A 25,332-nucleotide genomic window follows, 5' to 3' on the forward strand; every position below is an offset into this window, starting at 1 on the left:
TATATTCAGTAGCTTGAAACACCTCCCTGTGAGCAACTGACTGGAGCTCTCAAGGGCTAAGAATAATATAATTTCTACTTCTATGAGTGAATAGGCTGCTCCAAAGGACAAACAACCTAAGAGAGGTCAGATTCTCTAAAGATTCATGCTCTAATTCTTTGGTCACGCTCACAGACTTCAGACTCAAAACTTCCTTGTATCTTGTATCTGTATAAACTCCAATTATGCTGCAACAGTTGCAGGTTCCTTTTAGAACTTTCTTTTAGGATCAAGTCACAAAGCAAAGCTATTTACAAACCTCCATTTATCCTCTTTTTCCATACACACATTACCTTTCTATTTTTGTGCTTATCTCTCACGTTACCTTTTCAACAACTGCCAAAATGACAGCTACTGCTGTGCCACAGCTCCTTCCTGGCACCCCACGTTTAGCCCCCAGGTGCATTTTCCAGGAGCTGAAGAGGGAGCAGGCGTTGGTGTGCAGGCAAGCATATGCTTTATGGCAATGCTGAGATGCTGGGAAGCAGTAGCTGCAGTGTTGATCATATCAAGGCAGCGTTACCAGGAGACACCTCACCGCACGGCAAGCGCGCGCCGTTGGAGGCTTTTTGCCCTCTGGAAGGTAGTGGGTGTAACATTTTTCTGCTCTCTCTCACTCAGACATGAAGGATGAGCAGCTTAACAAGGTCACATTTGTTAGAGGCACGCATATTTCCATCTGCTCAGGCGGATAGCAAAGTTCCTGGCACAAAGCAAGAAGACAGTCTAAAAAGGAATTGTTTCAGAGGGGAGTGCCTAGGCACAGCTAGGAAAACAGTGGTGGGTAGATACCATGCGCTGAGACGGGCACATATAGATTAGATCAAAGGCTCGCATACTCATCAAGCAAAACAATAAGTGTTACTTCTTTTTTTCAAAATCCTTCTAGCTGTTTTGCTTTCCTGGGCACCACTAGCAAAGTGGCAGAGACGATGCATAAGCCTTGGCATAATGAACCCCCAAAGCTGAAAATTCCCTCCTTCACTTCTAAGGCAGAACCTGCCTGCAAAACGGTTCATGGCTACTGCTGAGACTTTGTTAGATTGAGCAAGCACTGCTTCATCTGGTGAGCCTTAGCCAGGAGATCCACAAAGATATAAAGCTAGTTCAGGTGGCAGCTTAAATTTCTTTCATGTGGATGAATATAGATAAAAAGTCTGTGAGGTGAGAGGCTGACAAAAAACTCTGAACATAATTTTGGCTAAATCCCTTTGAGATTAAATCTATAGCTTCACTTCTTTCACACCCAGGACTCAAGGACATCCAGAGCACAGATGTTTCAAAATCTAGTATCTTACAAAATATGGTATCTTGACTCTGCCAAAATAATAGAAATGAAGATGTCCTTTAGGTTCAATTTTATAAATATTTTCTTTCTATTTGCTAAACATATTAAACAACTGACTGTATGTGCTGAAATAAGGCATGGGGGTTGCGAAGGAATAAAGAAGAGAGCAGTGCCTAAAGAACAAAACTATTCTTTGCATTTTTGTCTTCAGACTTGTAGGAACATTTAGTAATTAGTAGAGAAAGGACATGAGAGTAGAGAATAAGAAGACACAGAAGAATTTTTCCTTTGAGGCATCGCTAGGGTGATTTTTATGATGACATACATCACCAATGAAAGCTTATCTTTGTATCCTCTTTTAGGTTCACTCAGGTTTAAGGCAATGGCATTATCCTCTGTTGACTTCTGAAAAATGTAGCCCTTATTTGAATACATACCATAATTTTTAACCCACAACTATTTCCTTTCCTATAGAAAACTTTCTGCAAATTTTGCAATTTTGGAATTTTCCAAGAATTTCTGTATCAAAAATACAGACTAAGCTTACACTACCTGAGACTCCTTCTAAATAGCAGACAACAGGAGATATTCCTGCTTTTTGGTCCAAGGTCCGTCTCTTCCCTATCTGACTTTGATATTGATGTCTCAGTGAAGAAAACCACATAGCACAAAAAGAGATGCTTGATTTTTAGACTTTGGAATGTGTTACCAGAAGGGAGCCAAAGCCCACTGACATAGGAGCAGAAAGCCAGGCACTTGGCTAAGTTCTGACTAGGAATACACCTCCATAGCTGGATGCAAGCAGATGGATCATGTGGTAATGGTTCACCTGCAAAAACACCCCAGCCACCCTCTAGCTCCTGGGATGGATGAACAGAGGCACACTGAGGGCTGAGCGAGATCTAGGCAGCTAAGCAAGTCCATGTGGTACTAGCACTGCCAACCGCATATCCTGGCTGAGCCTCTGCTTCCATGGGCACACCTGTGTTTGGGAACTCCATGGATCAGAGGATGTGAGGATCAGAGTAGTAGGCAGCTGGGCTGGAAGGTTCTCATAGGGGTGTGCAAGTATCCAGCCTGTTCCCAACAGGTTGCCACGGCCTAGAGACTGCTAGGAGCCATTATATGTGCTGCAGAAGGGATGAGAAGCAGTAACTGTGGGGGAAGCCCCATATCAGCAAAAATATTCATTTGGCTTCAGAGCCAAGAAGATAGGCCAGCACCAACTTGAATAATGCACTGTAACATCTTATCAAGGGTTTTCCTGGAAATCATTCTCAAGCTCCCAGACAGATTTAGTTGCTGTCATTGGTGTAGACTGACAGTAGGCGGGTTGCTAAAAATTGAACATTACATAAAGTTTCAGCCATTCCAAAACCAGGATGACATTTCTAAACTTAAGAGTAAATACTACGTGAAACATATAGCCAAAGAATTTAAGAGCTACTTCACTTGCCATTGGCAGGTGCTAGGGTATGGATATACAGTGAGGGCAAACCATCAATATCTGGAAATGGTTCCTAAAGACAATGTTTATCTTTTACTTAGTTTAATTAATAGCTAATGACAGACACATGGTAATGGATAACCACTACCTGCCTTAATCTAAGTCAGGCTTCACAGTGCTCCTCCTGGTGTGTTTGGCTCACTTGAAGAGGGCTATCAACAGCAATTCATCACCTCTGAAGTGGGGCTGATAGCCAGCAGAGTGTTCTCAGAAACTCAGCTCCTGGGGAGGGATGACAAAAGTTGGCTCTGCAGGAGCAGCCCCGAGCTCTGCAGCAGCAGTCAGGAGGCATTTCAGGGGCCAAAGTCCCTGCTCTCCTGGTGAGGGGGCTGCTGTAAGATACAGGGCTGTAGCACAGTAGAGCCTGTCTCCAGGATGAACATGGTGAAAAGGGACCATTTTACCCTCCTGCTCTTCTGAATGGGACTGCAGGCACTTTGGGAGAACCTTCACTGTTCTGGACTCATCTTTTGTTTCACATTTAGCAAGCACAGGTCTTGACTTTTTGACTCTTTGTAGGGCTTCTGAGGACTCAACCACAAGAATAAGTGATAGTCAGCTGATCAGAGACCATGATGGCAAGCAGAATAATAGTCTGGGTCCAAAACAGTGCACTTCCCTAAACTGAACTTGTCAGGATGTAAAAGAGGATAGCAATCCACTGATGCCAGAAGTCCTGAAAGGCACAAAGCTGCTTCACAGCTTAAATGCAGCCCTCTCCACTGTTGATGCATGAAAGCATGAGATATTGAAGGAACAAATGAGGAGTACTGGAATTCATTAATTAGCTAACATAGAAATTTTTTAAGTGATAACCAATGTTCATTTATAGAGGTAGAGGCATCTCTCAATAATCAGATCATAACACTCTGCAGTAACTGTGTTTGCATCTGTTTAAAAAATGTCTCCTGTTATATGCCTCTGTTAAAATGATGAGGGAAAGAGGAAAGACTGTATTTTTTTCTTTGGTATTCTTTATTGTCACAGTCCTCGTGGTGAGCATTTTTGCATCTGAATTGTTGTCTCTGTATAAGTTTATTATTAATATTGTTACTGTTTATTTTTCTTATCTTATTGCTGTTTCCAGTAAATTGTTCTTACTTCAGGCTGTTGTCTTCAACTTTTGTGCCTCCAATTCTCAGTTCTATCCCACCACAGTGGGAAGCAGGAGGGGAAGTGGGACCAAGAGAGAGCAGTTGTTTGAGAGAGTCTTGGTGGAGGTACTGATTTGGGGAGTATGATTCCTAAACCATGGCACTGCACAAGCACTCTCCCAAACTGTGCTCAAAATAGTACTACTCCCGATGCACAAACTGGTCCCAATACTTTATGTCCCTTAATCATGAGACTGAACTCTTGTTGTTACTTGAGTATTTCAGGCAGATTTCATGCCCTCTTGTAAAGAGAAAAAACACAAAATAAAGATCATTTTAGGCCCCAAATGTAGCAGAAGGCTTCTGTTGAGCTTTCCTGTTTATTTGAGTGATTTCTCCACCTTCCAACACCAAATAATGCTGCTCTATAGTGGAAGTTGTGGGCTCTCTGTGGTGTTAGACAAGATCTTTTTGTGGAAAAACCCATAGATATGCACCATGCTCTCTGGCCACCTCTGTTAACTCCTGTACCAGTTTTTCTCACAATCTCTTGGAAGTAGATGGTTGGAAACACAGAGACTTAGCCTGAAACCTTCTGACCATGACAGCTTCCAGTAGTGGAGTAATTTTCTGTGATACCACAGATTCTCTTTCTGTGGTTACTCCAGCTAGAAGATCCTCTGCTAACCTTCCCACTTTCCCTTGTAGTTTCCAGTGCCACATTCCCACTTTACTTGCACTGCTACCTTTTTTTGGGGGGAAGCACATGCTGAAACATGCAGGGAAACAAGCTGGATTATATTATGGTTTTTTAAAGAGCATTTTGAGGCAGCTCAGTTGTCTCAGTGCAGAGCCAGACAGATCTGTACTCTGTAGGAGGACACAATATAAGGAAATAAAGGAAGTTTAGCAAGTAATTTTACCCCTTAAGGAGTTGCAGCTGAGCCAATTAGAGATTAGGAGCAGGCCTGATTTTAACAGGCCACAGCTGTAGCCAATGAGAAGAGTGTTATAAAAGAGTGGATTGGTTGGCTGAGGGGGAACTGGAGTCAGTTGGCTCCTGTGAGGACAAGGAAGAGTCAGTGCCTAGAGGAGCCACCTATGAGAACTATCAAGGAGGTATGAAACTCTAGCAATATGGAACCCTTGCAATGTAATGACAACAGTACTTACTCAGCTGAGCCAGCTCTGTCCTGTGGTAGCAGAGGTGGGCATCTGGGGGCCTGTGAAGGAGGAGAGTTTTGGAGAGATGGAGTGAGTTTTGCTGACAGTGGTGTAGCCATGGGGAGAGTTATCCATGGAAACATGCATCACACACTGAAAAGACCAGCTAGGTTTGCCACCTATGAATGCTGCTTTGTGAAGGGAAATGAATCTGTCAGTGAGCAAAGGAATGGCCTTTTGGACACTGGAAAAAGGCAAATTAATTGCTTCAGGAAAAATTTCTCAAACTTTTCTGTTCTTTTTGAAATCAAGATACATCAAATAGGAGGTCTGGCACTTGGCAATATGGTTTAGGGGTGATTATAGTGATGTTTGTTTGATGGTTGGACTGGCTGATCTTGGAAATCCCTTCCAGCCTTGATGATTCTGTCATTCTGTGATTCTGTCTAAGCTTGAACAAGTAAGGTATGCAAGCTCTCAGGCCTGCACTCTCTAGTAGTTCTTTCATTTCATGCAAGGGGAAGGTGTGAGGTTTACCTGAGCTTGCATACCTGTGCTGGCTTAACCCAGACATCTTTTCACACATTGGCAAGGGAGATTGTGATGTAGAGTACAGCTTCATCTAGAGCACACCCCTCTAGAAATTAGCATTGGCAGTCCATCTAACCTTCAGGCTTGTCTCCACACATGAGGCTGAGCTGACAAATGACAAAATCACACCTTAGCTGCATTTTTTTAGTGAGAATTTAACCCATCCCTTTTTCTTTATCTGACAGTCATGGAAAGTGACTGATCCCTCAGGAATGTGGTGGTCACTGGGAGTGCTCAGGTCTGCATTCTGCATGCAGAAAGCAGGGAAACTGAGGCAGCTGGAGTATGACAGATTTCTGTAGCCTATGTTAGAGCTACCACCTTAAGAGGCAGTGTCTGTGGGCCCAAAATAAGACAGCTGTAGCCTGGCAGGTTAGACATGGGACACAGGTAACCTCCTGCTAGTTCTTTCATTTGTCTGTGTGGGTGAAGTTGCTCTATCATAATTTGCAACTGTCATATGTGACTTGCTATACATCTCAGGTCTTCTACACTCTGTATGTGTCTGTAGCTATTAACTTCAGTTCTATAGTGCTGAAGAGCTGTAACAGGCATTTCTGTGACACATATGAGTGTCTGAAAGCCTGGGCCCCAAAGTTGTTTATTTTTAGGATGGACATGTTTGGCTCCTGTTTCTGAAGCAGGCACTCCTCCATCACAGTTGTGGTGATTGCAACCCATGCTCAACTCACACAGTTTAGGTTTTCTGCTCTCCTGTACCATCCCTGAATAGAAGACTTAAGGTGATGGAACAAGAATCATCTTCTCCAGTAGAGGAGAGCTGCAAACAGAGGGCTGTTTATCATACAGGAGAAGGAATTGTGAGGGCAGACTGGGCCTTCAGCAGCCCCAGCAGGGATGGCCCAGCCCATAACGCTTGTCCCCTGCTGGCCCTGCCTTACCAGGGTTACAGGCTAAAGAGGGATGCAGGTGGCTCCTGCTGCAAGAGCCACACCTATCACTTTGCTGTGTGGCTATAAAATGGTCTCAAGAGCTCTGGGGAGTTGGCCATTGCAGGGCTGATAGCTGGTGAAGAATGCAGACTTTTTTCCAGGATATGAAGTCTTGCACAGTATTAACCAACCATATATTTTAGAAGTATTGAAGCAGACAGATAGAAGTAGTTTAATTTACTTCAGAATAAAATATACTGAAGGGTGACAAGAATCCCCAGTAAAACACTAAAACCTCCAGCAGAGGCCTGAGAGTTGTTAAATCATTCCCACAGGTGAGGGGGTGCTAGAGCTCCTGCTGGGAGCATAACTTCACTGTGGAGAGCCACCTGCCTCTGGCCTGAAAGGAAAAGAGCTGTGACCAAATGTGAGCAACTCAGTGGCTCCCTCCCAGATTCATCTTTCAGATCACCCTAAACTTTTACCTGAGAGTCCTCAGGCTGGGTGTCAGTAGCTCAAGGACAAATGTCTGAGTTCTGCTGGGCAGTGGCTTCCAGATTATGGAACTGATTTCCCTGGAACCAATTCCTAAAGTCTTAGCACATGCTTAAGACCCTGGGCCAGAAAAAGATTTCAATGTGTGTCCCACATTATGTGTGTTTATAAATGAATGCCCATTGGCTGAAACGTGCCATAAGCATGCACAGCTCTTAGTGCTGAGAACAGGTTTTTGTCTCTTCCTGAGACTGTTGGATCACAGGCTCAAAATCCAAGGTAGGGAGCTGATCCCAGAGGGGCAGTGGGATAGGCAAGGATCCAGGTACTAAAAATAAAGTGGCCTCCTTGACCTGCAGATAGAAAACGTTTCCTCCCACTCACTTGATACTGCTTTGGTGCTGGGTGAGCCTTATGTGGGGAAAGAGGCCACTGCTGTCTACAGGGACAGCAGTGAGAAGGATGCAGAAGGAGGGCATCCTTGCAGAAAGCCATGGCTGCCAGTCTGGTAAGTGTGTGGCATTGTTTTCCCATGAAATCCCTATTAACTCAGTTTTAAAGGATGAGCCCAGGCAAGTGTGTGTTGTAGAGACACTCCTCGAGACAGCTCAGGTAAGCTGCATGCTTTATAAATTCTGCTTTTGGTGTCTTTTTTTTAAGATTCTCCTAACTTAGCAAATAAATCACATTATTTAATGTAAGTGAGATTGAGATTTGTTCAAACTAGATAATGCTTGGAAAATCAGGTTTTGATTATTATTTTTCCTCTGTACTTCAAATTAAAGGTGGGCTATTAATGGCAACACAGAAGTTCCTGCATAATGCAGTTTAAGCTGGGTGCTTTAAACCATTGAAACACAGAGGATCACGTTCACCTTTATACAAAGGCACCAAAGTGATAGGAAATAATATTTAAATCCTTTTTCAGACCTAAACATTTTCATTAAAATTATTATAGTATGTGTCTAAGCCAAACTAATCTTGCAAAAAATGGTTTAGTGTATTCAGTACAGAGTATTTACATGGTAACAGATAAAGTGAATGCATCATCTTGCTAGCTATTAAAAACACTTAATAATTCAGTTGGAGCACTCAGCTCTAAGAGCTGTTTTCCATTTCAGTGAACTTTATGCTGTGGAGAGGAAAGAAATTATTTCTCCACATGGCTGAGCATCAGGTTTCTTTGAGCATGGAAGCAGGCTTGTAAAGGGTAGGTGTTTATGCTTGCTTGTTTCCATCGGGAGTGTTCTCTGACATGCAAATGACCTGCCAGCCGCTAGCAGGCTTTAAGCAGATCTCCTTTAAAACCTCCTGCTGCAATCCCATGTCAGCTCAGAGCAGCATGTGCATGGATTAGCTTTGCTTTAGCAGCAGAGCTGTAGTTTCTTTAGTGCTGTGCTGCCACAGCTGGGTGAAAAGCACTGAGTGGCAAAAGGGGAAAACTATAAGTTATTTGTGGATCATAGGTTCTCTTGTCCTTTTCCCTCTCTGAATCCAGCTCCACCAAGAGATGATTTTCACTTGAAAGTTGACTTGGAGCAACACTTTCTGAAGGAGTTGGTATCTGGGAGGTTTTGTCTTGTTTTCTTTAGCAGTGCTCACTGTCTAAAATAGTGAGGATGTCCCTGAACTTTCAGGTAAACTGAATGGTGCTTTGGGCTCCATGGGCCTAAGGTGATTCACTCAGCCAAAACAATAGACGCATTTTTGAAAAAAAATTTATTTCAACCCAGCAGGAGAGGTAGTTGCAGGTAAGAATGAGCAGCCAAGACCAGGACAAGGCAGTATTTATCTAAGCCATCTGATAATAGTTAGCTAAAAGATGCCTGGCAGATGTCATGTTAAAACTGACCAGAGTGTAATGTGGAGTAAAGAGAGAAAAGCCAAAAGGAAGAGCAGGAGGGAGAAGATTTCTACCCATCTGGAGTTTCAGCCAGGATGGCCAAGACACTCATTTTTGGGCAGCTACAAATGTTCCTGCTATATGGAGTCTCTGAGGTATAACATGATGTACCTGGGGAGCACAGGGAGCCACTCCCAAGTGCCCTGCACTCCAGTCACAGCTGCACAGCAAATAGCACTCCTGTCATGTCACCATTCATCTCTGCAAAAATGACTGAGTGGATGTGTTGAGGGGCAGCTAATGTTGCAGTGCATTTCTGAAAGGAAATCTATCCATGACAGCATTGCATAGTTGAACACCAGCTTCCATAAATAATTAGGAAGGCAAATCTTTGCCTTTTATCTTTGTCACAGTGACTGGAATGCAGCTCACTACCTTCAGTGATTACAATTCATGCAGCACTAAAACCACAAGGTATGCTTTTTACGTGCCTGATGCACACCCCTCCACCCACCAGCATTGCTCATAAAGATCCTTTTTTTTTTTCCAAAGATGCCAGGACCCACTGGCAAAACCTGGACACTCACCAAGTATTTGCTTGAAATAGCAATCTATTGTTAAAAACAGGAGCTCCTCACAAAAGACACATCTGACATTTCCAAGGAGTGCCAGGTGAACTACAATATTTGGAAAGTGTCTGTTGTGAGCATGATGGAAGAAGGGGTTCAGAATGATATTTTGTAGGCAGGATGAAGTTTCAGCAAGGACCTTACTCCACTAAAAAGGGAGATGCTGATTGAAGCCCACCTAAACCAGGTGCTATATTTTTTTACCATTGATAGCAGTTTTTATAATAATAGCAATAATCATAACAATAATAACAGCAATAATTAATCAACATGGGATGCACTGCCCACAGTAGGGCAGTGAAGATCTAAGGTGATTGAGGATGAGCCCTAGACCACTCTCATTGTCTTGTGTGTGTATGTGAAACTTTCAAAATAACTGGTAGCAAGAAGAGGAATTTTGACAATGGCTGCCAGCTTCCATGGGGAAAAAAAAAATAAATCTTTCTTATCTTTGCATGTCTCCACCTATGGTGCCACCACTGGTTGTTCTCTCTGGGTGCCTACAACACAGCTGGCCAGATGTTCTTCACCCCTTTGGCCTTTACCACTACACAGGGGTTGAGAGGAAAATCTTGCAAGAGTTTTATTCCAAATCAGCCTGGCACACCATGGAAATGCACATAGCAGGGTGCTCATACTGTCTAACCTAACCTGCCCGGGGCACCTGTGCCCCTACTTGAGCTGCCTCTGGCCCACCTTCTGGAGGGCTCCACTGACTGCAGAAGGACTCATGAAGTTTTATTCATGGGTTGAGCTAAAGATCTGAGTCAGGCATGAGCAGAAAAGGCTGACACAGTTCAGAAAGGCTGTGAATAAGAACAAGATAACATTTGGTCAGGACATGTGTCAGAAATTGTACGTCTGCAGCTGATCTTGCCTGGGGCAGAAGATCCAGCTTTGCTTTTCTGTGAATCTGTGGTGTTCAGTGAGTCCCATGGTCAGGAGAGGAAAGCTGGAGGAAATAACTCAGAAACTGAATTTCTCAGGGAGTTGTAACAGCTTAGGAAAAAAAGATAGCTTTGGGAAAATGTGAAGAGCAGCAGATATTTAAATTTTGAAGCTTGCCGGAGGCATCACTTCTGGAAAAACCAAGCTGATACAGCAAGTAGTGGCTTGATGTGGGGTTATTCTTACATCTCTGTGATCTTCATTTTCACTAGAAGATGGTGCTAAGTGAGGAGGGGAGTGTGCATTTTTTTCTACGAAATTCAATGCCTTTATGATATGACCCTCATGAGAGGCTTTGGCAAACCTTGTCCTTGTGCCTGGCACAAACTGTACTGAACAGAGGTTATGAAGTCACAGGTAAGTTTTTTGCATTCACTTCAGCTATTTGCAAGCAGAGTTGGTCTAACACACAGCAATTTGGATGAATTAGAGGATTTAAAATGCTTCCCATCACCTTATTGTCTACTGCTGTCTCTCTGCCTGTGGAACTATTTTTATGGCCAGATCGTTACCTGTCCTCTTTAAAAACCTTGGTGCAAGGGGTCAGATCAGTGGGCACTCAGGTCTGCAGAAGTTTATCTGCTTGTGGCATCAGTCAGTGTCTCATCTCTTAGGCTGCCACTGAAATTGTGCTAAGGTTGTTTACTGATTGGAGAATGTAAGGTAAAGGTTGGCTGTTTAAAAGATGGATGGCCTGGGCCATATGGGCAGTTTAGTGACTATTCAGAGATTGTGCACAATTCTGCAGCCTGACCAGAAGCAGAGGGTTACTATTCAGAGACCTACAGTGTTACCAGTTAAAGTGTCTCATATGGGGACAAAATCACTGAAAACAGGGCTTTGTGTGAAATTATGCAGTCAAGGACCAGGAGAAGTCCTGCGATGTGCAGCTGCACTCCCAATAGCAATTTCACTGCTAGAAGGGAGCCAGTCCTGTCCTCCTTTCTGAGAAGAGGTTCGTCTACTGTATCAGAGACATTTGCTCATGCACTGGAGAAACAGGGAAAGGGAAAGAACTATTTGCTGAGCTCTGATGTTTGGCACCTGTAGAATATGTGTATTTTCACCTGGAGTATAAGGCAGGATACTCACACTTTTTACCACCTTGCATCTGGGGCTTGATTCAGAGACCGTGGAAACTTTTCACTGAGTCCAGGGGTCTTTGGATCATGTCCAAAAGCTGCCCAACAGCCTGGAAGAGCAAAAAGATAAACTGACTTTTTCTGCTGGAGAGATCCAGAAAAACAGTTCTACAGAGATAATTAGGATACTGTGGCATTTAGGGAATTTTGGGATTTTGTTGTTCTTGTTTGGTTGGATTTCGATTCCCCATAGAAACTCATAGTCTAACGCCTGGATTATTTTTGCTGTTACATTTCTCTTCCTGTTTTGATTTGTAAGGAGGACAGCCCTCAGGGCCTTTGGCTGCAGGGCCCATCAGGCAGCTGAAATGGAGCAGCGGGAGCTCCTGCAGAGAAACGACGTCCATGACCCAGCTGTCAGCCAGGGCTCCCTTTAAGAGCTGGGGCAAGCAGGAAGCACTGGGGCAGGATGAGGTTGCAGAACTGTCCCAGATGTCCCCAGGACCACACTGGGCAGATGCTGCCATGAGGGGCAGAGGATGACCAGCCCTGGTGCAGCAGCACGAGGCAATGGGGTGACCCCTGAGCCCACAGACTCACAGGGGAGTTACAAATCCATGGCAGCCCTTGTGACTGTCCCAGGAGCTAGTGAGCAAATCCCAGGAAAGGCAGAGTTTTGATTTGGGCTAATGAGAGCTGTGATTTGTTTTTGTCTGGGCCTGGTCCAAAGATAGTCTTTTATAATCTGGGTTGTGTTCAGGCTGAACTGAGCTTTGCTTTTCTATTTTTGAGAAAGCCCAAAGAGCAGCCTCCCACTGTGAAAGCCCTATAAGCCAAGCTGCTGATGTGAAACAAGCCTCACATTTGTTTCCTTTCACATCTTTTAGTTTAGAAGCGCACAGATGCACTTAACACACACTCTAAAAATAAAATCCTCAGAAGAGCAGGAAAATCAAGATTTTTACTTTTTAATGATTGCCTCTAGCAGCCTGCTTTATGATCTTGCCTTAGAACTGACAACACACAACTGATCAACCTTAAAAACAAAAAAGAGTTTTCACACCTTGCTACTTTTAAGATAAAATGCCTTTTAATGGCTTCTCTACTAATTAGCTGCCATGACTTCCCAATCTCTTGGTGGAGGCTCTTTTTAATGTATGTCAATATTAATCAACAAAGATTACGGTCTTTTATTCAAAGTGTGTTGATAAGGAATAAGCAAACATAGTGGTGCTGCTTTCTCCCAACTAACAGCCACCTCCAGCTGTGCCACTTCAAATATCAGATCTGTATGTCACCTGCCTGGGCACTGAGGGTGAGGAGAGCACCTGGTAGGGATGAAGTGGCCTGGAGGATGGAGCAGAATGTTATTGCTATAGCCCCATCACAGAATTCTCTGCTGCTAAAGCACAGTGGAAAGCTCAGTGAAAATCACACAGCTCAATACAGGGGATTGATAAACCTTTCTCAGAGGTGGAGAGTGTAGTGCACTGCCACCACCTCCCTTACAGCTCTCCTCTTTCTCACAGGATAGCTCTTCAGCTTGAGTGAGGTGGAAATAAACATAATGCCAGTAAAGAAAAAAGCCATCTGAGTATAAATTAAAGGGTCCAAAGCCTCCCTTGCTGTAGTTAGTCTCTAAACACCTCCGTGATCTAGATGTTGCCAATAGTAACCCCAGGTTTTATGCTTTCCCCCTGAGAAATGGCTTTGCTCATGCAGTATCAAGCACTGCCTGGGCTAATACCTTTAGTGGTTATTGAGGGAATACACACAACCTCAGTAAGAGTAACAAATCATCTGAAACACACCCTTGGATGCCCATTTTAAAATAAACATTTACAGCCTCAGTTCTTCAGCAGTCCACAAGAGGACCAGCCTAATGCCATAGCCTCAGGATATGTCAGCTTGGATAACACTTAATGTCAGCCCCTTCTTACCCTGCAAGCTGTTTGATTATTCCTAGCTAACACAATTACCTGCACTCATATTTTCCATGCGTCTCAATACAACACTCAGACATTTCAAACTGATAGTTTAATTAAATTATGGCAATTAGGGTTATTTCAGTTCCAGGAGTATGTGAGACAAAGATGCTGAGGATAAACACAGCACTTGTGCTTCCAGGGGAGTGGAGAGATTCTGTTCTGTGGGAATATGAAGCTTTCAGAGGACTGAATTTCATCAGCATTTGAATCCTCTAGAAATCATGCTTCTTCTACATATTTCAAGTTGGATATTTGTAGATGGAATCCATCAAGATTACTTGTGGAAACCTGGTCTTACACATGCAAGCAGAAATGGAGTTCCAGCTATTCCTCTGTGCTTAAGAAGCATTTTTTGTTTAGGTATCCTCTGTGGAGCCAGCAGTGCCAAGGCAGCATGCAGCATGGCTCCTTTTGTGCTGCTCCATGTAACCAGGAATGTACATTTTGTGTGCATGTGTGTGTTTGCCCATCAGGAACATATGCTCAGCCTCACTACAGGCTGGAACCATGCACACAGAGCTGCAGCAGCCTCGCCTGCATCCTAAAGGTCATGAAGTTCAGCCAACTCTAGCTCCCTGACCTTGATGGAGATCCTTGCTGAGGCACTTTTCCAGCTTTCCAGAGATAAAGACTGTGTCCCAGGAAGACTTCTTTTACAAGCCTCATTACCAACTTTCACAATGTCTCATGCAACTTGTGAAGAAGCATCTGGCTACCTCTGGCTCTGTATGTTTCACAGGAGAACAGTCCACCCCTTCACTGAATTGTGGCTTATATGGGAATGGAATGACGGTGGCTGCCAGTTACACTTAAATCACCCCTACAGCCAGACAGGCTTGAAGATAAAGTAAGGAATGAATTTATTCAGGAATCCAAAGATCAGCATTACAATCTCCTTATTTAGAGGCAGCTGTGCATAAAGAAAAGAAAACTTAGAGCTGCAGACAGATTATTCTGTTATCTGTTTTATGCTGTTGAAATGCTCTCAGCATGCTTGCATACCTTTCAGCTTGAAACTTGTCTTTAAGCAAGACCTGGTCCACAGCATGTGTTTCATTGAAGGGATGTTTATTAAGGGGTATGCATGTCCTTGCACACCTCTTTTCTCCCCTGGGCTATTTCACTCCCACACATGCCATTGCCGGAGCTGGGAAGCATTTGTGCCTGCTGAATAGGTGGGTTATTCTGCCCAGACAAAATATCTTGGTGCTTACTTTCATGCATGCTGATTGTGAAGGAGAGCTTCTCCTGAAAGGCAGAGCAAGATTCAGGCCTCCTTGTATTAATTTTTATGTAATAAAAACACCAGCTAGTACATATGAATCATCTAAAAATCATAGTAGATATAGACATGTGGTTAAATTAGATCTTGACTGTATTGAGACAGGAATTAATGGCAATCTAATTATTTTGGGGTGAAAATGACATGAACATGCTTGGCATGAACTATGCCTATGCAATACCCCAAGATGGCATCGTCTTCTTTCAAAGGTGTTGATGTACTGGATGAGAGACTTCTGGAAAACATTAAAACCAAAAGTAATTTATATTCCACATACTCCATGTTCTGTTAACACAATTTTAGTTTTCATCTGGTCACCGAAATCCTGGATTCACATTAGCCAATGCATCAAGCAGTCCCTGTGTTTAATTTTCATATGGGACAGTGGTGAAAATCCTCATTTGCAAAGTTTCAAAACTGGTCTCTGATGGCAAAAGTTTTACTTCTTTTGTGAGCACTGTAGATACCCTTGCAATGGTCACATGAACAGGAGGAATAATCTTGGCTTGCTTGACATTAACGTGATCACATCTCTGTGAAAAATGGTTTTGACTTAGTAAATAACTTTTTTTTGTTTTTGCACAAGCAATGCTGGCTGGACAGTGTTATACAGAATACTTGTCCTCAATAAGATCCTGGCATTCCTATTTACTGAGCCACCAAGAAAAAGCTGGGCAATTTGAGCTGCTGACATGTTTGAAAAGGAGCAGAACTGCTCTAGTCACATTGAGAGATGATGCAAGTCATTTTTCATCATGGAAGTAAAGGTCCCACAAGAGAAAGGCTTCTCAATTCAGTCATCTAACACAACTGTGCCAGAAAGGATACTTTGAGAGCTGTATTTCTGGGATCCCCTGGCCTTTCTCTACCACACTTTCTTCTCCTTCTCCTCTTCATCCTGTTTCTCCTCATCATCATCATCAATGTCATCATCAATATCTGTCAGTATTTGATATCTGTTTTTCTTAAAATTTGATTTCCAGAAGGCAAAGTTGTCTCCAGAGCCCTTCCTGACAAAAGATCAAGACCAGAGCAGGATCAGAGTCAGTCTCCTCAGGTCTGGGATCCAGTCTTACTTTAGGATTTGTTGAAATTATATGCAGAACTGAATGCTCTAAATGCATTTTGGCATGCATGGCAGAGAAAAAAACTTCTCTTTCTTTCTACGTGTTAATCTCTCTTAGTTCTAGACTCTTCAAAGCCAGGAGGTCTTTCTTTTCATATTTCTTTAGATTTGGCAATCAACTATTGAATCTGTTCAGGCCCAAGTTCAATTTCAAATGAGAGGTGATGCCCATGGCTCATGCAGAGACTCAGAAAAACACCTTCTCAATACACTCTAGCATAAGAGCAGATTCCTCCTAAAACACAGAAGCATTGCTGTCTGCTGAGCAGGAGCCAAGATTAGCATGATCACAGATCAAAGAGAGCTGTGAACTTCTCGTCTCCATCTCTGCAGGGTTCTGTCCAGAATGTTTAATATTTGTGCCCAAAAATTCAATGGCAGATTTGTTTATGGAAGAGTTTTCCAAGAGGTGCTGGGGTTGCTCTCAGCAGCTGCCCTTACTGCCGTGGCTGGGCATAACTGGCGTGTCTGGGTGATTTATGGATTTCAACTGCTCTCTGCAGCCCTCCTGCCTGAGAGACCGGGGCTGCTCCAGCACGGCAAGGAGCCATGAAACAACAGCTGCAACAGATGGCCACAGCTCCTGCCCTGGTTTGGGTGGCCACAGCTCCTGCCCTGGTTTGGCACACCCTGCCAAAACAGGGCCAGACATGATGCTTGTGCAGGGCTGGATAGGTGAGGAATACCACAAGGACATTTGTCAATGGCAGACAAAGAGTAATAAAGTGCTCCAGGAAAATAAGGTTAAATGGGGAGGTGAGGGGGATGAGGGGAAGGTGAGAAATGGCAGATGTTTTGAGGAAACATCGGTTAATCCTTGAGGGGAAAGAAGTGGTGGCAAGGAGGCAACACTTCAAAGGATTACCTTGTGGTTTTTGTGGCTTGAGTGGAGAGGAGGGGTTGGGAGACCATGCAGCTGATACTGCAGATGTCTGGGGCAGGAGGGAAGTAGGGGAGACATGTGTTATGGTGTGCCAGCCATAACATGTGAGAGGAAAAGAGGTGGTGGAACATGGAATGAAATGCACAGAAAATTATGGTAATACTAAGGTGGTCTAGTATTTCATTGGATGATGGTTTTCTGAGGTGTGCATACAGGCAGCGTCAAAAAAAGGTCAGCAAATTCATAGTCAGGATACGTGTAAAAAGAGAATGCAGATTTTGTATGATAAAGACTGTAATCTCACTGTCCTTCAGTCATACTGAATGTAAATACATCTTTTTAAAGCATAAAAAGGAAGACACTGTGGGGTTTTTTCCCCAAAAAATTTAATATCTGAGAGCTATTTGTGCATTTTGATCAGTGTGTAAAAATGTAGCTAGTCTTGGCTGAGAAGGTCTATGTAGCAGAGACATGTCATGTTTTTGCTCAGCATGATATGGTTTTGATTTCTGTGCTCCAACAACTTAATAGTTGAAAATGTCTGTCAAGTCTTTCAAATTAATGCATGTCCATAGAGCTGATAATTCATCCTTGAATTGTTTTTGAAAATTTTGAGCAGCCCAAATGATGTCAGAAGTAGCTAATATTTAACTCAGGTGCCATAAACAGCTATCTGCCTGTTAAGTGTCATGTTCTCTGTTAAATTCAGCCATAAAATTAATAGCAGTTATAGTATATGTAACTTTTTCAATCCACCAGTGAAATCACTATGAGCTCTCACAAAAGACATCACTGAGACAGATGAAGCATTAGTTCAATCATCTTCAGAGGTTTTGATGCCATGGAAGAGAAAATGAGTGACCAAAATAAAGAGAAAAGAAGCATTTGAGCTTTACTGTAGTCACATACAGGATCAGGGTAAGGGGCAGTGGCAGGTGGCAGGTTGGACATTAATCTGAGCACTTGCATCCAGGCTAATCTGGGCTCTACACTGAAATTCTTCCCATTGTGGTAAATACCCTCAGACGTACACGGCAGCCCTAGGCTGCACTTCTGTCAGCAAACTCTAGCAAAGATTGAGTTACCTGTTGATTATGTGGCCAGGAGAAGGATACATTCTGTAACAACAACAGTTGCTCTTTGTAAACACAACTTTTAAATATTGCTGGGCTTGTTTCAAATTGTACATGATGGCCTTCAGCAGGCTAACCTGAGCTACCAGGCTCGCATTAGGGCATTATCATAAAAGGGGATTACTGCCCTACTCCACAAGGTGCAGGCACAATACAAGGCTTAAACAGTTTTGTGCAAGGTTTTAGGTTTATCATCATTTCCAGCTGCATTAAGCTAGTTTTTATTTGCATGCTGTTTTGGGAAGTGCCTTTGAAGGTAGTAGACTGTCACAGAATTTTACATCTGAAGTCCTACTTTATGTAGCCTAAGAACAGCTTATTGGTTGCCATGTAGTAATGGGTGCAGACAGGATGATTGTGAGGTGCTGAAGCACCTCTATTCAAGACCATGTACTCCTCACTCAGTATGAAACTTGAGTCAGATGTGAGGAAAGAGCTATTGCAGCGGAGATTTTGCTGGGTAATGGGCTCCTGACAGAAAGATCCTTTTACTGGGTGTGGAAAACTGTAAGTCCACTGGGGGCTGGGGTTTTTTATCATCTCAGTGTATTTTTCAGATCTTGTTCTTGAGCAATGATCTCTCTCATAGTTTCCCCTACAAGTGGGAAACCTGACCCCTTGGGAGCTTAATTTGATTTTTTTTCAAAGTGCCTGGCACTTGCACCATCTCTGTCCGTCACTGGGACTTGCATTTACTTGCCAGGTTGGATATCATGGATGTGGGTGTCATGTCCAAGGTCACAGCATGAATTAATGCCAGACCTGGGATTATTATAATTTATTATGGGCAGGCTGGTGATTACACCTATGCTTAAGGCAATCTACAGTTTCTATTACAAAAGTCTGCTTCTGAGTTTGTGCAGGCCAAAATAAAACTGCTTAGTGTAAAATTCCTGATCTATACAAGCAGCCTCATACTTGGAGGCAGGTGAAGCAGGCTGGGCTCTTGATTTCTTCATTTTGCTAGTGGCAGCTCCTGACTCCTGCTGCTAGGGTTATAGCACTGTACTTCTCTGAGATAAGAGTTACCTCAGGAGAAAATTCCTCTCTTCTAAAAGAAGTCATGAAAGAATTTTTTGCACATATACTCACTGGTGCAATTAGGTAGAGTGGGATAAAGGCATTAGTTCAAACAGACAGGTAAGTGGGCAAAGAGGGCACCAAAATTCAGTGTTACTGGGACTGTGTATCTCGTCTGCTTCGAACTCAGGCAATCACTTGGATCCTTTTGTCACTACAAACCACAAAAGGTTTTATTGTTGTTAAGTGAAGCCTGCTTAGCTTTGTTAGGACTTAACTGTGGTGGATTATGAGGGTAGATTTAGTTTTGGACTGAAGAAGCCTTAGCATGATCCAAAACCAGCAGCTAAAGCATACTGAACAAGTATTTCAGCCAAAATGGGAAAGGGCAGAGATGGGGCCATGAAACAGCTGCTAAGAGCAGTGGCCTTTTGTGAGCTGTGGTATTTGCTTGGCATATAAGTGGAGGAGTGAAGAAGAAATGATTTCTGCTTTTCCAACTTTGTTTGTACTCTGAAAATACATCCAGCACTGACTCTGGCTTAAGAGTCACCACTCAGTTACTCTTCACTCAGGGCACTTCATTTGTCAGTGCTGTGTCATCAGGTCTGCAAAGTGAACCCTAAGACTCAGGGCCATTAAGTAGGCACAGAAAGGCAGCCTGGGGACTGGGTACATCTCCCTCAGTGTGAGTGGGACACAGGATTGAGAGGGGGAGAAATGGAAAAATCCTCCTAGGTTTTCCATGCAAAATTTGGTTTTAGAGGTTTTGGAGAGAGTTGAATGTCTGAATTTTCAAACTCAGGCTCATCTGCATCATTTACCCAAATGTGGCATTGTTTGCTAGGAGAAGAACTCCTGCCTGTGCTCTGACCTCTGACAGCCACCAGGCCCAAGGGGTACAAGCTGTGGAGACTGGGTTTGGGACAGAACACACACCTCAAGCACTTGGGATCAGAAACAGCAGGAAATTCACAGAAAGAAAAAAAAAAAATGCATCAAGGTCATTAAATATAATTTGCTTCTGTCTCAGAGAGCTCCCAATCCAAAACCCGTGGGAATTCAGAAAATTGTTCTGGGATATATATATTCACAAGCAAAATACTGGCTAGGGGCAAGAAAAGAGGCTAGGTTAACTTACATCTCACCCAACAGAGGCATTTTTGTGGCTCACTACTCAAAGCAAGGTCATCTCATGCTGAGTGAGGCACCATTCACATCAATTCAGCAACTAGAAGTTAGCTGGTGACAAAATTTATGTGAAGGAAGGTCTGGTGTGAGCCATCATCTCTCACCAGGTAGTCAGCAGCAAGAGATAGGCACCTCCAGCCCCCATAGAAAGCACACAGATAACTGGCTTACACCAGATGCCAGCTTTTGATGGCAAAATGTGTGAGAGGTGAACTGCTGATGAGAGCATCAATGGAAAACATGCAGGTCACAGGGCTCTGGGTGCTTCAACCTGCTCTCAAGCCTATCTTTGCAGCAATGACATCTTCTTGGAGCTTCAGCTCAAAATGCAGAGCAGAAGGGGAAATCAGGCAGAGATGAGGCCCTTGAAAATCACCCTGCTTTGCTCTTCATATGAAAAGCACCTCCATCTCACCTGTGCTCCATAGTCTGGGCACAAAGGTGTCAGTGAGGACAGCTGCCCACCAGGAGGGAGGTGGGGCTGGGATCCTCCAGGTACTCCCGGAGGTGTGGGGAGGGCTGAGTGTGGAGTTTTATGTGCAGGTGTTTAATTTGGAAGGCACTGGTGTGACCTGTGGCTGTAAAGGGCTAGAAGCAGCCAGCAGGCTGATGTCTTGCTAGAACAGCCAAATCCCCTGCTCATAGCAGCAAATGCTAATCCCATCCTTCTCACTGTGAGAACCTGACTTTGAAGGGTTGGCAGAGTATTGACAACCAGCACAATCTCCACAGGTGCCCTCTTCCCCTCTGGCTCTGCTGCTAAGTTTCTGGCAGTCAATATCATAAGTACAGAACTCACATCTAAATCCCCCAAATTAGATTAAAGGCTCAACAACATCATAACACAGTTTTAATCACTGTGCCACCTACCATGAACACAAATGTCAGAACAGCAAGGACAGATTCCCATGAATATCTGTTAGTAGAGTTCTTTTAGTAAACACACTACCAGCACAAGCTGATTAGATTTTGGGTTGTTATATCTATCCTGAACATTTATGTTCTTCTGGGATGCCCACATTTCTGGCATCTTCTGTGACTTGCAGAGAATGGCAGGGCAAATCCTGATTGTGAGAGATTAGTGGTAAAACCTCTAACCTCACTGGAAGGGTTATGGCACCTTGGTATGGTTTCCAAGGGAGCTGTGCTTTACAGCTTGCAGCATTTCCTTTCCATTTCTAAAGCACATTTGGACTCAATGATCTTAAAGATCTTTTCCGACCTAAATGATTCTGTGATTGTAAAGCAGCTCTTATTGTACGTACACATCCCATTACCTTGGAGTAGGACTGGTTGAAATTCTTTCTTTGCTTCCTGCCTGTGCCTCAGTCATGGAAGCAACAGGGCTGGCTCTGGGCTACAGCCCCGTGGAAATGATAAGGGGATCTGTGCCAAGCAAAGCCACCACTGCTGTGGGATAGAGAGCCTTAGCCCCCTCCTTTTTCATAAAGGCTATGTCTCTGCTTCTGACAACATCCACAGGAATACCTCTCCTGTTAGCCTGCCACCCTTCTGTGCCTTGGAGGTGCTGGTCCCCTCAGTGTGGGGGCATTCCCCTGCCTGTCTCAAGGAAGTGGCTCAGCTGTTACCTGCTGCCAGGAGCACAGAATCAAGGCCTGACACACTGCTGATGATTTAGCTTTCTGGCAGCATCCTTTTTCAAGGAGTCCTTTCCCTGCTGAGGGTCCTTGAGAGTAAATCAACACCCAAAATGAAACTGGGACAGTTTAATTAGCAGGACAATGTGGGGTAACCAACTTTAGAGAGCATTTGCTCTTATCAGAGAGAAAAGCAGTAAAGTTTGCACTAGCAGATCTGTAATCCACCTTCTCAAGTTTTTAGATAAGTGTTCTGGAAGGCAACGTTTACCCCAAGCTGGTCCCTGGTTGCTGGATGTGCACACCAGATCCAAAAATGTTCTGCAGTCAGGCTGACACCTGGGGATTAGAGATGTCATTAGTGGCCAGAACATCCTGGACTGGGGCAGAGGACAACCATCATTTACCCAGGCTGTTTCTACAACATCAGCCACACCTTTGAATCATGCAAACAAAAAATTTGGTTAACATAAAAAGGCTGAGGCTTTCCAGAGCTGTCAAGACATATGTCTTAACTTTCCCCTTTTTGCTGCTTAAACAGCTTTTCATAACTGTTTATTGTTCTGGGAAATGTGAAAGGGCTGTTTACATGGTAGCTAAAGAAATATGAGGCAAAAGGCCACTAGATCTAGGATGAACAATACTTTCCCCAGGAATTCTGTGGTATATTTCTCTTACCTCCCTAACCCAAGTCTCTAGGCCATGCTCCTCACCCATGGTGAGGAGCTTGGAAGCTAGACATTTCTGCAGGGATAAAAGGAGATGTGTGAAAGCCATTTTCCACCAGAGGCTTGAATCAGGCTTTCAAATCATGCTGCTTGGCAGAGGGTGAGGACATGCTGTTGCGAGCTTTTTAATGGTAGGATGAATGCCTCAGATGCCCGCTTCTCATTGGTTTGGAGTTAAAAGCATAAAACTTAACTGGGTTCCATGTCAAGCCATAAATCAGTTTGTCATGCCAAAAAGCCTGGCACACAGTTTGTGTTAGCATCCAGCCTCTGCAGCTTGACCTACACTTGTTGTCCAAACTGCTCAGAGACAAGCTGGGAGGTGATGCTCTCTCCTAAGGACTATTGCTCAATCAGAGCTCTGAAGAAATGAGAGAGAAGCAGGAGATGAAGGGAATTACGTGCTCTTCAGGACTGTGGAAGTAATAAATAAATCAGCAAAGGAGCTAAACCCCTCATCAAGTACTGCTGCTTCAGCCAGGGGGAGGAACAACCCGCAACCTCGGTTCAACAGCACAGCACTTCTTCAGATGAGTATGTTGCTGTAGAGAGTCTTTTGCCTGCACATAGAGTCTGCCTGATGTTATTTCTTTGTTATTTCTTCATCACACCATCTTACAGAGAGGTTTTCATTTTCCTTCTCTTAAAATAGTTCAGCTTTGTACCAAGGACCATGTCTCTGCTACACCTTTCTCTGCAGACATACATTGAAATGCAGAGATGGATCTGATATTGGCAAGGAGGTAGGCAGGTTGTAACTCCACCTCTGCACTGAGATTGCTTGGACAGATTTTCCTCCCCAGCCAGCAAGATTGTCCCCATGGGAGCTGCTAGAAGAGTTTTTCCCACCTCAAAAACCTTGCTCTTTTTTTTTTTTTAATGCCCTATTGTCCCCTTCACCCAGCACCACACTTACCTTGCAGCAGGAAGGGTACGACAAGCCCTGAGCAGAAAGTTCACCCCTGAGCTATAGTCCTGCTGCCAGCACAGACTTACTTTGTGATCTCAGGCTAATCTCTAAAGCTGCTGTCTTTTGTAGTGAGGTGACACTACAGCTTCCTGCACGAGGAGGTACAGGGCAAAAACAAGGCAGGACACGAGACACAAACTACCCGGCAACAGGGCTACACACCTGGGGTGGACAGATGGACGGATGAAGGAGTGTTGGAGTTTGTGACATCCACAGAGCAGTCAGCACTTCTTAAGGTGTTTCTGTCAATCCCAAAGGCCTGACAAATAATCTGATTGATAAATTAGAGTTACTCATATCTCAGACAAAATACTGACCATTACCATCTCCTCAGCGTGCCTTGCAGCACCTCCTGAGGCATTCCCAAATGCAGCAAAGTGATGGGCTGGCACTGCTCAAGAGCACAACAGCCCTTTCCATCTCATGCAGCTCTAGCTGTGATGCCTTAAAAGGCTGGTGAGCACAGAGATGCTGCAGTCCTTATCTCCTGCCCATGGCTGCTGCTTTGGAGATATTATATTTATAGCTCACCCGCAGCACCGGATGCCCAACTGTCTAATTATGAAACATAGAGTTTGGGCAATCCAATAAAGAGGCAAGGCTGTCCTGTCCTCTCTCATTCACAGACTCATGAGCAGAGGTAGCACTGGGCTGCAGCAAGGTAAGGTAGTGCCTTGTTTTTGTTTTCACTGTCTTTTGAGCCCTTTTCTCATTTCCACCTGCAATTTGCCACGACTTCTCACTCAGGGCTCTGCGTTGACCTCTTGAGGGGAAGCACTGTTTCTCAGGGGAAGAGTGGGCTTTAAGATGTTTGTTCCTCTCTTGCTGCCAGGGTACACACAGAGAGTCCCTCTTTGTATTCCCAGCCTGCTGTTGGGAACCAGGTGCTAACTAACAGCTGCTCTTTAGTTTCTTCACTAATAATACACTGTCATGTTTTCATGTTCTCAAGGAACACGACCATATCTAACTCTAGACACTTCCCTGGTTTGTATAGCAAACTGAATTGCTTCAGGCAGAAAGCTTTTCATTAGTTTTTGGAGGCTTTTTCCCCTCTATCAGCATTTTCTTCCTTATGTTGCATGTTTGGAAAATAAATAGATAGTGGGGGGAAAAAAGTGGCCAGGCAGAAGGAACATTTTACTTCTTTTTCCCCTTTCAGACCATTTTCTAGTGGCCATGAAAGAAAAAAAAGGAAAATTGCAGGTGATGCCTGCTGATTTCATGTTTTAAACAATTACTTGCTATGGATTACAGCAGCTGAGGGAAAAGGAAAAAGAAAGCAAAGCACTGAATCATAACTGTGTGTCAAAGAGGAATTCATCAAAACTAGCCTGTAAAATAGCAGTAGCAATAAGTGCCAAATGCCAATTATCAGGATATTGTTACATTATATTACTTATAACCTCATCTCATGAGAGCATTAATTTTCAAATGAAGCCAATAAAAGAACGCCTCTTAGGAAAAATAAGATTATTTGCACATGTGAGTACATTTGGATGCATTTACAGATACATTTTTATTATAAATATTTTTATAACCAAAAGCTTTTAAATCCAAGGATCACAAAATATGACACAAAGGTAAGAAATACTAATTTACTTTTAGCCTAAAAGCTAGAGCTATCACACATTGCACTAGAGTTTGTTTACTATTCCATTATTCAAGAAGTTAAATGAAAGAAAGATTTTTTCAGATGCTGAGTGCTTCATGGGCTTTGACAGGATCTCCGGTCCCTGGTACCCTGAGGTGCAGGACTCCTTAGACCTGACCCAAGGCCAGTGCTTGTAGGAAAGGACAGCCCACTTCAAAGTGCTTGGGGTTGAGCTCAGATCCTCGG

General features: G+C 43.6%; 1 protein-coding gene across 2 annotated transcripts in view; it reads left to right on the forward strand.

The window, feature by feature from the left end:
• FHL2 (four and a half LIM domains 2) overlaps positions 1-25,332 on the forward strand; it is a 145,053-nt gene that overhangs the window by 82,776 nt on the left and 36,945 nt on the right. Inside the window, exon 1 of one of the 2 annotated variants that reach the window (XM_054518627.1) lies at positions 24,136-24,153. The exons of the other annotated variant lie outside the window; for it this stretch is intronic. The gene's annotated coding sequence lies outside the window, so the exon portion shown is untranslated. Of the gene's footprint in view, positions 1-24,135; positions 24,154-25,332 lie in introns of those variants that run through there. 2 annotated transcript variants of the gene reach the window in all.

The sequence above is a fragment of the Molothrus ater genome, chromosome 2, assembly GCF_012460135.2.
Source record: "Molothrus ater isolate BHLD 08-10-18 breed brown headed cowbird chromosome 2, BPBGC_Mater_1.1, whole genome shotgun sequence".
Taxonomy (NCBI): domain Eukaryota; kingdom Metazoa; phylum Chordata; class Aves; order Passeriformes; family Icteridae; genus Molothrus; species Molothrus ater.